This window comes from Triticum dicoccoides, chromosome 3A (assembly GCF_002162155.2).
Source record: "Triticum dicoccoides isolate Atlit2015 ecotype Zavitan chromosome 3A, WEW_v2.0, whole genome shotgun sequence".
Lineage (NCBI taxonomy): Eukaryota > Viridiplantae > Streptophyta > Magnoliopsida > Poales > Poaceae > Triticum > Triticum dicoccoides.
The window spans coordinates 469,399,229-469,410,381 of NC_041384.1; positions in this window are offsets into that span (position 1 = coordinate 469,399,229).

The following is an 11,153-nucleotide window of genomic DNA, read 5'->3' on the forward strand; positions in this document are numbered from 1 at the left end:
ACGAGGGTAGGAGGCGCGCCTACCCCCGAGGGCGCGCCCTCCTACCTCGTGGCCGCCTCGTTGCTTCATTGACGTCCACTCCAAGTCTACTGGATTGTGTTTGTTCCAAAAATAACTCTCCCGAAGGTTTCATTCCGTTTGGTATTCCTTTTCTGCGAAACACTTAAATAGGCAAAAAACAACAATTTACACTGGGCCTTTGGTTAGTAGGTTAGTCCCAAAAATAATATAAAAGTGCATAACAAAGCCCATTAAACATCCAAAACAGATAATATAATAGCATGGAACAATAAAATATTATAGATACGTTGGAGACGTATCAAGCATGTGCTCAGAATGTCTGAGTACTACAATCGCTTGAAACAAGCGGGAGTTAATCTTCCAGATAAGATAGTGATTGACAGAGTTCTCTAGTCACTATCACCAAGTTACTAGAACTTCGTGATGAACTATAATATGCAAGGGATGGAAAAGACAATTCCCGAGCTCTTCGCAATGCTAAAGGCTGTGGAGGTAGAAATCAAAAAGGAGCATCAAGTGTTGATGGTTAACAAGACCACTAGTTTCAAGAAAAATGGCAAAGGGAAGAAGAAGAATTTCAAGAAGAATATAAAGCAAGTTGCTACTCTCGGGAAGAAGCCCAAGTCTGGACCTAAGCTTGAAACTGAGTGCTTCTACTACAAAGGGACTGGTCACTGGAAGCGGAATTGCCCCAAGTATTTGGCAGATAAGAAGTATGGCAAAGTGAAAAGTATATTTGATATATATGTTATTGATGTGTACTTTACTAGTGTTCATAGTAACCCAGGGTATTTTATACATGTTCAGGTGCTAAGATTAGTAACTCGAAACATGAGTTACAAAATGAACATAGACTAGTTGAGGGAGAGGCAACGATAGTGATTCCAAGGTTGATAAGATCACAATCGCATACTCCCTCTACCCGTGGGATTAGTGTTGAACCTAAATAAATGTTATTTGGTGTTTGCGTTGAGCATGAATATGATTGGATCATGTTTTTTGCAATACGGTTATTCATTTAAGTCAGAGAATAATTATTGTTCTGTTTACATGAATAAAACTTTCAATGATCATACAACCAATGTGAATGGTTTGTTGAATCTCGATCGTGGTTATACACATATTCATAATTTTGATGCCAAAAGATGCAAAGTTGATAATGATAATGCAACATATTTGTGGCACTACCGTTTAGGTCATATTGGTGTAAAGCGCATGAAGAAACTTCATGTGGATGGACTTTTGGAATCAGTTGATTATGAATCACTAGTCATCAACCCGTGCTACTGCACGGGCTAGGAATTTGTAATCTTGCACGGGTTACTGTTTGAAAAAATTATAATATTGCTCACTAATGTTTTGTATGTATTGTTTTGATAGTTTTGTAGAAATTAGAAGTAAAAAATATTTTAAATCAATATTTAACTATTTTACTACTTATTTTCATCTATACCTACTAATAAAGCAAGGTGCGTTTCTCCGATTTTTTCATCCGTTCACCGTTAAAAGATTATTTTTTCCCTATATCTGAGGTGGTACTAAACTTTCGTACATCATTTGTTGGCAAAGGAAAAACGATTTATGTAGAATTTCGTACATGGGCTGCGCGCCTTATGGTCCAGTAAAGTCAGCCCATATTTTTCTGCCCACGTGGCAATAAAAAAATTCTATTTCCCACTCAATGCGGAAACTAATTTAAACTACGCACAGGGTGCCCAAGACTCGGCAGCTCATTTTTCTATGTGTTACTATTGCAAGTCTATTTTATTCATTTTTTCAGAAATTCAAAATTTTAAAAAAATGTTCGCAATTGTAATTTTTCATTTTTTATTCAAAATTTTGTAAAAAACAAATTACAAAAATGTGTTCCTACTCTGCAAAATGTTTGCATTTTTTTGTCGTGCTAAAATTTATTCAAATATAAATTAGAAAATTATTCCCATTTTTCAAGAAATGTTTGTATTTTTCAAAATCATTCAACATCTAAACAAATGCATTTTAAAAATGTTTCAAATTCGAAAAATATTCTTGTTTTAACGAGATGTTTAAAAATTGAAAAAAGTTTGCATTAAAGAAACACATTTTCTAAAATTCTTCTTCATTTTTAAAACATGTTCCCATTTAAAAAAATCACAACTTAAAAAATGTTCATATTTTTATAAGAAGGTTCATGTCTTTAAGAAATGTTTGTGCATTTCAGGAAATGTTCCATTCAAATTTTTGTTCTTGCTTTGTTCAAAAATGTTTGGAATTTTCAAAAAAAAAACCATCCATAATTTGGAAAAAAATTCAAGTTTCCAAGTACATTCGGTAGTTCACGTTATGAATTCCACAATTGTGTTCCTATTTAAATATGTTCTAAATTATAACTTTTTGTCATTCCGATTTTTTCAGAATATAAATTATTATTCCCATTTTTTGAATTTTTTGGGTTTTTTCAAAAAATAATTCAATATTTCAAAAATGTTATAAATTAGAATTATAGTTTTAGTGATATGTTCAAAAATTGAAAATAATATTTGCATTAAAAGAAAAATTTCTAAATTTCTTCTATATGTTCAAAACATTTTCCCATTTCCAAAAATTGTTCACAACTTAAAAAAACGTATTTTTATAAAACATTCATGTTTTAAGAAATGTTTGTGGATTTCAACAAATGTTCCATTCAATTTTTGTGTTCGTCTTTTTAAAAATGCATGTAATTTGGAAAATTGTTCATGTTGCCATATATATTTGGATATTATAGTTATCGGTTTTTGAAAAGTTTAAAAAGAGTGTCAAATCTCGCGTTGCATGATATTCTTTTATATTTATGCTGACCATTGGTTAGCAGAACACGTTTGTTTGAGTGGCTAGCAACATGTGGTCGGGTCTTTGAGGTCTTGAGGTCGATCACTCCCATACTGGTCCTGCTCTCCATCTGGCGCATCGAGTTAAGTCGGCTTGTTCAGAATAAGGAACATCATAAGTTATTGACAGTGGTAACTTCCATGTGGCAATAAAAAGAAATGTGTTGGTTAATTATAATTGAAACAAATTATAGGCACATGTCAATAAAAAATAATATACTGATTTAGCCCTAATTAAAGGATGCCATGTTGAACTAGAGAATACAGACATGTGGGGGTCTTAATCCATTCTTATATTGAGCTAGAGGCATATAATTTTATTATCCCGTTGCAACGTACAGGCATATGTGCTAGTAGCATATAAAATATTACTAGTAGAATGCCCGTGCGTTGTCACGGGCTTCTTAAAAACGTTATGATGCCATTCATGGAGCTAAAATATTTGAGAACAATGTTGTCTCAACTAATAGCTAGTAGCTAGTACTGCACACATGGAAATAAATATGAGCGAAGTAAACATGTTATACCCTCTAGTAGGCTAGGTAGAAGCCGCGGTCTCCTCAACGGCCTTCTTGTCAGCAGCGGCCTTCTCGGCAGTGAGTCGGTCGGCTTCGAGGATGGTGGACATGGAGATGACGAAGTTGACGTGGACGAACGGCGGCCAGCAGTCGCGTAGGAGATGCTCCCCAAAAACTTAATTGCCCCTATCCGCACAGGATCTCAAGGGATGGGGTTCCGGAGGCCTCCTCTCCCGTACAATCGTGCACTCGGTGGACAGGATGAGATCACCAGCGGCAGCAACACGGAGTGGAACGACAGTGGGCATGTGTGTGGAGGCAGAGCAAACGTGATTTGTTTTTCATGGCGGCTAGGGTTGGCCGACACGTCCAATATATACGCGTGGTCGGGTGAAGAGACATGGGCTGGAAAGCGCGCGAGTGACATAGGTCTAAGCTCAGCTAAGCTCATACACGACACAAGACACAAGACGTGGCATGGTGTGAAACCATTTCTCTTCTCAAACTCCAATAGCATGTGAGAGAAGAACCCTTATAAAGAGATTCAACTCTTTCTCCAAATCTGGTGTGGTACTAAACCTGACCACTCCCCTTGTCATGGTATCTTACATGGGCCCTTGGTGATTTTTTTGAAATTGTTAGATGGGCTTAAAGCCCACCCCATATTTCAACATGTGTTTTGTTCTGCCTAAGAGCATCTATAACCCGATACCCCCATACCCGCCCGAAACGCCGAGACGGGTTGCCTGGCCAGTGACCGGACGCAAAAACGCAACCCAACCGGCTTCCCCATAGCCGGCCCAAACGCCCTGACTAACCGACACTCCCCATATCCGACCCAAATCTGGGGCGGATATGGGGAGGCCCGGACGCACCCGGGCACGCCCAGCACATCGGACTAACGGATAGGGCCCACGCTGGGAAGCAAAGAGACCGCTGGTCCGACGGACGCCTCCTCTGCTCCTCGCCGCATGACGCTGCTCCGGCCTGCTGCCCAAGGGAGGAAGCCAACTATTTTAGCCAGACGGCGACAGCAGAACCCTATCCCACCCATTTCTTCCTCTTTCTCCTCTCCATCATCGACACTTCCTCTTCCGTCTACCTCTAGCGATGCCGAGGCGATGGATCAACAACAATGCCATGCTAACGTCGGAGCACCGGGTACAGCTTCTGGAGAAGATCCAGGCGAGACAGGTTGCTTGTTTTGCTGCCGACCATCCTCCGAATTTGCCGGTGCCGTCGGAGTATGAGGAGCGGGTGGAGGAGGATCTGGAGCCCATGGAGAAGGAGGCGGCAGAGTCGGAGAAGTGGGCTTTTCCATGGCATACATAGAGTATGAGGCCGCCCAAGCGATGGCAAGAGCGGAGCAGACCGCCATCCTCGCGTCCATTCATGATGAGGCCTACCAGCAATTCATCTAGCAGGATCAAGCGGCAACTTCGCCAAACTGGTTGTGGAGGCAGAGGCAGAGGTGGTTATGCTTTACCTATGTACGTAGTAGCACGTAGGTTTTTATTTGCATGTGTATGATGAATTTTAGGTATGAAGAGTTTCATGGTTGTGTGGAGGACGGTTTTGGTGCGGTGTCTAGTCATTGCCCACGGACGCGCCCAGGCATTGGGGGCGGCTCTTGGGTATTGTGGCTGCGTCCGCGGGCATTTGGGGGCCGACTTTTGGGTATTGGGGGCGCATTCGCGGGCATTTAGGGACCGCCTTGTGGGTATTGTGGTTGTAGATGCTCGAAGGCCTTGGGAAGCTTTTGCAAATTGCAAGGAACCAAGGATACTGGGCATTCCTAATAGCATTTCACAGATTGTCGGTCACATGTTTCTCTTCCTACTCTCCCTTCCATCAACTACCCCTCAACAAATACAAACCCGACGACATTTGACAAATGGAAACACCCAACTTGCAATGCAGTGACGTTCAGCTTCATTTCTAGCTCACTGTTAGGAAGCACATGATGATGATCAACCATATGAGGGCATTAAGGGATAAGGACATGATCAACAATCCTGAATCTAGTGTGTTGTAAGATCTACCCTTGAGTTCCTAATATTCAGATCTTCCAAGTGGGAAAAATCCTAGCCAAACAATATAGGCATGAAAGCAACAACAATTAGCATTTCATATATAATCATGGGAGGAAACATTTAAGAAAAAAAGAATAAAACAAAATATGACACATCAAAGCTTTCATGCTTAAATAATCAGAATTATATGAAATTTCATTCCAAACATATGTTAATTCAACGTAGCACTTATGCATTACTCACCCAATCTGCCAACCCATTAATAACATTTCACAGGTAAACATAAAATATATGACATCCATCACAATGGCGAGATCATCTCATGAAGTTTATGTAGCAAGACAACTCACTAAACGAACAACTCAATCAATTATGAGCACTTAATGTCAAGATCATGAAGCTTCAGGCCTAGCATTTCGCGGATAATCATTTCAGCTTTTTTGTTCTTCTCTGCTCTTCCTGTATGCATGATCATCAAGCTTTGGATGCATGATCAGTGTGATAGCTTAGCTGAAAAACAGAAGAATATATCATCTGAGATGTTCGTTACTACCATGAAGGCATTCCTTCAGGCTCATGTTATCCATCAGATTAAACATCAGGAACCCCGAACACATAAAGATAATAAAAATTCATCAGGAGAAACAAAATCAGGGAAGTTAGACAAGAGTGGTGGGTGAACCTGTCGCGTCCTCCTCAAGAATCATCGGAGCTTGGCGATGTACCCATGGCTGAGGCAGCCGGGCAGCTGCAACTCCCGGTAGAAGGCACTCTCCTGGTCCTCGTGGTCCTGTCGCCACCACCCGCAATGGTGCACTATCGCGATGAGGCCATCGGCTTAGCAGTCACAGTGACGTGGAGCAGGCACCTGCTTGTAAAGCTCGTAATGTGGCATCATGGGCAGCGTCGCGCCCGAGTGCGGTCGCTGGCAAATTCTGAACTCATGCGCCGAAGTGCCCTTTAGAAACACTCATCAACTAATGTTTTCGATACAACATGCACATCTTCGCAAATCCTAAAAGCAAACGTGCAAGCAACAAGATCCCATAGTAGATATACAGTAAATACAGAAAAAGGATAACTTGCTTTTTCTGAATTACCACAAACCTCAAGAAATTCGATAGTATCTCAGAATTTTCTTAGAGGCGACAAATGAGACCTGTAAATCATCAATATGTGACATGTGGTGCTTCAACTATACTAACACGAGATGCAGCACATGGGATTAATACCTTGATGTAAGACTTGAGTTTGATTAGTTTGCTACTCCCTCCGGTCCTTTTTACTCTGCATATTAGAATTCTCTGAAATCAAACTTCACAAAGTTTGACCATATTTATATGAAAAAATATCAACATCTGCCATGCTAAAGTTATATAATATGAAACTTTAAGTGATGACACATCTAGTGATATTGATTTCAGATTATGAATGTTGGCACTTTTTTCTACAAAGTTAGTCAAACTTTACGAGGCTTGACTTCAGTCAAATCTTATATGCGAACTAAAAAGGACCGGAGGGAGTACTAAATTTTATTTTCCCCTTTGGTATATAAGGCCACTCACTGGAAAAAATTTGCTACGAGGACCGGCTAAAATAATCTCTTAGACAAAATATATGTAAACATGCATACATGAGAATTTTCATTGTAAAATAAGTAAAGGCCAGGACTATATCAAACTGCTTACTTTCCGTAAAGACGAGATGGTCAACATAAAAGAGTGCACTATCCAAAGCCTAAGCCCCACATCATTGGTAGAAACTGCAAGCCAAATCAGACAACGACAAAATGAAGTGCCCTGATATCTGCTTCATCATCAGCGAAGTACTGAGAGAAGCTCATCCTGAACTTCCAAAAGCACATATGACGTAAAAGAAAGGCTGTTAAAAACATACTGTCTTTTTACATGCTCTTCTTCATATTTTACTTGTGACTTCTAATAAATAGATATAGAATTACCCCGCAAAAAAAGATATAGAATTATTGTGAACACATTAATAGAGGTTCCTGAAATTCTATGAAGGATCTAAACAATCAAAGAACAAACGGCAACTATGGGGAAGCCCAAATATACGTATTCTCCTTTTGTTTCCCATCTGTTGTTTTACAATATAAAAGCACAATTAGCAAAACAGATATTAGAGCAGTTTTATGTCCTTGGATCAGAAATAACCATGGTGATTGAGATCAAGATTCTAGACTAAAAAGGTTAGTCCAAACACAACAGCGTTGACATGTTTGATTTTTTTAAACTCACCTGCATAACAAGAAGATTAAGCAGCACCATTGTCATGTTTCTCCAGCTCCCCGCGTTATTCAACAGTAATGTAGGTCTGAGCAGCTTCATTGCGCCCAGTAGATAATGCCTCTGGCTTTGTTCCCCTCTGTAATGGCCTCTTCTCCACCATCTTTATAGTGGTACACAGAAATAATTGATCCTCACTAAAGCTAATAGAAAATGTACCTGCAAGAATACGCAAACTGCCGCCAATGCATTCAGGAACACATAAAATCAGGGACACCTGAATTAGTACTAAAATTATGTTAATGTCAAATTATTCGGTCTTGTTCCCATAAAAAATCCCAATGTAACTATGTTTCAGTTCTTCATCATTCCTTCCACTTTCCTGAAAGAAGGAAAAGGAATAGGGCAGAATTTACAAAGGCGGATATCTTACTGGAGAAATAACAATGAATATTTTAGGTTTTTCAAATAAATTCACAAATGTTGAAGTGGTATACCAGGCCAAAATAATTTAAAAATGTCAATTGATCTAACACAAATTCATGTGTAGATGAATCTGTAATGTCCGTGTGAACAAATGTGAACAAATGACACAGGAGAAACAATAGTATGTACACCAGATATTTAAACCCGATTATAAGCGCACATCATGAACATCATGATTGAAATTAAAGAGAAAACCTGAAACTGTTTGATGCAAATCAAAATCTTGTCAATAGCATCTTGACACCAGTCTATGACCCGTGACAATTAGGCCATTGCAGCTCCTAGTAGTATATATCTTCTTAGCAGGCTTACCAACCCTCTCAGTCATAATTGCTTCAATATTCATATGAACGTCCTTCATATCCATTATCCCTCTCTAGGGCACCTTCACAGCCTATGTCACGGTGGAGTTTAAGCAATTGAAGCCACACACCATGGGATAGATGTTAAAAGAAAAGGCGCACTGAAGCAAACATACCGGATGTCACGACAGCTTCTTGTCCACATGGCGCGCCTCCACTCCTTCTACGTTCCTCGCTTCCATTGAGAGGAAGGGCCTCCATGTTCTGCCTCCTCTCCACCCTCGCCGATGCCATGTCGTCATGTTTTTGTGGTCACGCTGTGTGATTAGATGGGAACAGAGAAAGTAGACCCAATGGTGAACATACATAGATGCAACGGAGGGGTGCCTCGTCGTCTGAGGCCGTAGATGGCATAGAGTAGGGGTCCGGGCGTGGTCGGTGCAGATCATGGTGGTCGAGATGGCCAATTGCGAGGTTGGTGGCCTAGGTGGCCGATGTGCTCGACAACGAGATCCAGCAGGCGACGTGCGGTGGAGTGAGAGGATGGAGGCGGGGGCGTGCGGTGGAGAGAGAGAGAGATGGAGGCGGCGGCAGTACAGATGCGGTCGTCACATGGTGGAAGGCCTTGGACAGCGGCAGGGATGTTGGTGGCCAGCGCAGGGCAAGCAGGAGGCCGGCAACCGGTGGAGGGAGGCGACCGGCTATGCGGGAAGGGAGGTGGTCGATGCCTGGGGGGAGGGAGGCAACCGACGCACTATGGCCAGGGCAGTTGCTCATGGAGGAGGGAGAGATTCCGGGAGGGGGGATTTTTTTCCCTTAAATTCTATTATTTGTTTCCTTCCAATTCGTTATTTTATTTCCTACTAAAGCAAATTGCATTGATGGAAGGAATCGATTGATTTAGGTGAATTAGGAAAGTTAGACCTATCATCTTTTATACGTTAGGAAAGTGTTGGTTTATAAGGAAACTGTGTAGAGGAAAGTAAACCCATAGAAAAGGGGTGGAAGGGGAGACCAAAAAAACCAGGCGAAAAAAAACCAGACGAAAAAAAACGAGACAAAAATGATGGGACTATTCAACCAACTCGTTCATTAGAAGTAGAGATAAGCTCTATGTCAGAACTAAAACTAGTGACATCACATTTAAAAAAAATTAAATGATCCTTCTGACAACCCAAATGAGCGACTCGAAAAAGTGGTGATGCTATTAATCTCCTATTCTTTAGTCGATGAGCGTTGATAAGCCAGTGTCCTAGTCCTTGATATATAGCTTTATCCGGCCGGCGCCTATGTGCATCTCTCGTTTAGCTACTATTATAAAAAAGTGCTCTTGCATGCATCATTGTAGTCTTATTCCTTAAATACAAAACATGAACGGCATGCCCGAACTTCTGAAAAATAACGTGTTTTGTTATGCGCTTTCCTAGTTTAGAAATTTTGGTTTTTAAATGTAATATAGAATTTTTATTAATATATTTGTGACTTGGAATTCAAATTTGTTGACACTACTTTTTTTCATTTTCAGATTACTATGTGTTGTCCTGGGAGTATACATGTGTCATTGATTTGTGAACATGATTTGTTTTGTCCGTGAATATATTCCTTGTGGTTGTGTGCATCGTGGTTTTCAAATAAGAAAAATAGTTCACGTAGACCACAACATTGAAATATTGTACCACACATTGAAATACTATACGTTGGTTTTAACGAAGACCACAACGTTGATATGTGACATTGGGCCGTGATATATATATTTGTATTATCTCCGTAAAGAACGTACCTTCTTTTGTTTTTCAATCTGGACGTTTGTTTCCTCTCGTACAAAAAGCCGAGCGTTTCTTCTATTGTAACATGTTTGGACTCTTGGGCCTAGTATGTGAGGTAGTGCAGTTTTCTTATTTTTTTAATCCATTAGGTTGTAACATGTATGGACTCTTGGGCCTTGTACGCTGTAGAATTTCCTTATCTCCTTTAATCCTAGACGCACAATTAAGATCTAATGGTCATTTTAATGTAGTTTTTGAGGATTAACGTGGAGGCTTGTATGGTGCTTCTAATTAGTAAATATAAGATAAGATTTGATGCTTCCAAACCATGCCTCATAGGCAAGATGACTAAGACTCCGTTCTCCGGAACAATGGAGCGAGCCACTAACTTATTGGAAATAATATATGAAGGAAATATGCTCTAGAGTCAATAATAAAGTTGTTATTTATATTTCCTTATATCATGATAAATATTTATTATTCATGCTAGAGTTGTATTAATCAGAAACTTAGTACATGTGTGAATACATAGACAAACAGAGTGTCCCTAGTATGCCTCTACTTGACTAGCTCGTTAATCAAAGATGGTTAAGTTTCCTGACCATAGACATGTGTTGTCATTTGATGAACGGGATCACATCATTAGAGAATGATGTGATGGACAAGACCCATCCATTAGCTTAGCATAAACAACCGTTTAGTTTTATTGCTATTGCTTTCATCATGGCTTATACATGTTCCTCTGACTATGAGATTATGCAACTCTCGAATGCCGGAGGAACACCTTATGTGCTGTCAAATGTCACAATGTAACTGGGTGATTATAAAGATGCTCTACAGGTGTCTCCGATGGTGTTTGTTGAGTTGGCGTAGATCAAGATTAGGATTTGTCACTCTGTGTATCCGAGAGGTATCTCTGGGCCCTCTCGGTA